The 1,007-nt window shown below is 51.5% G+C and overlaps 2 non-coding genes across 2 annotated transcripts; both read left to right on the forward strand.

Annotated features, from left to right (window-relative positions):
• Nucleotides 1-296: 296 nt before the first annotated feature.
• Nucleotides 297-415, forward strand: LOC123179020 (5S ribosomal RNA). Its single transcript, XR_006490041.1, has one exon. It is a non-coding gene; the product is annotated as a 5S ribosomal RNA (ribosomal RNA).
• Nucleotides 416-712: 297 nt separating this feature from the next.
• On the forward strand, nucleotides 713-831 carry LOC123179019 (5S ribosomal RNA). Its single transcript, XR_006490040.1, has one exon. It is a non-coding gene; the product is annotated as a 5S ribosomal RNA (ribosomal RNA).
• The last annotated feature ends 176 nt before the right edge of the window (nucleotides 832-1,007 follow it).

A 1,007-nucleotide genomic window follows, 5' to 3' on the forward strand; every position in this document is an offset into this window, starting at 1 on the left:
TTTTTAATTTTTTTCGCGCCGCTTGCAAAACAAAACGCACGTGTAAGTAATATATTTACCGTGTTTTATTATTTTGCACGAGTGCGGTAAGTCATAGCTGGGTGCTCACGATTCACGGGTCCAGCGTCGGCGTTGTGGCGCGGCAAGCGTGCACTGGTGCGGTTGAGAGGGAGGGGTGGAAACCGCGTTAAACTCGTCTCCGTAGTTGAGAGGGAGCGGCCAAAGCAATGTGCAATCGTCTTTGTAGTGAAGCTGGGAGGGGCAAGGATAAGGGACGAAGACCGGGGTAACATGTCGGATGCGATCATACCAGCACTAAAGCACCGGATCCCATTAGAACTCTGAAGTTAAGCGTGCTTGGGCGAGAGTAGTACTAGGATGGGTGACCTCCTGGGAAGTCCTCGTGTTGCATTCCCTTTTTAATTTTTTTCGCGCCGCTTGCAAAACAAAACGCACGTGTAAGTAATATATTTACCGTGTTTTATTATTTTGCACGAGTGCGGTAAGTCATAGCTGGGTGCTCACGATTCACGGGTCCAGCGTCGGCGTTGTGGCGCGGCAAGCGTGCACTGGTGCGGTTGAGAGGGAGGGGTGGAAGCCGCGTTAAACTCGTCTCCGTAGTTGAGAGGAAGCGGCCAAAGCAATGTGCAATCGTCTTTGTAGTGGAGCTGGGAGGGGCAAGGATAAGGGACGAAGACCGGGGTAACATGTCGGATGCGATCATACCAGCACTAAAGCACCGGATCCCATCAGAACTCCGAAGTTAAGCGTGCTTGGGCGAGAGTAGTACTAGGATGGGTGACCTCCTGGGAAGTCCTCGTGTTGCATTCCCTTTTTAATTTTTTTTGCGCCGCTTGCAAAACAAAACGCACGTGTAAGTAATATATTTACCGTGTTTTATTATTTTGCACGAGTGCGGTAAGTCATAGCTGGGTGCTCACGATTCACGGGTCCAGCGTCGGCGTTGTGGCGCGGCAAGCGTGCACTGGTGCGGTTGAGAGGGAGGG

Source organism: Triticum aestivum, unplaced genomic scaffold, assembly GCF_018294505.1.
Source record: "Triticum aestivum cultivar Chinese Spring unplaced genomic scaffold, IWGSC CS RefSeq v2.1 scaffold20289, whole genome shotgun sequence".
In the NCBI taxonomy this organism is placed as follows: domain Eukaryota; kingdom Viridiplantae; phylum Streptophyta; class Magnoliopsida; order Poales; family Poaceae; genus Triticum; species Triticum aestivum.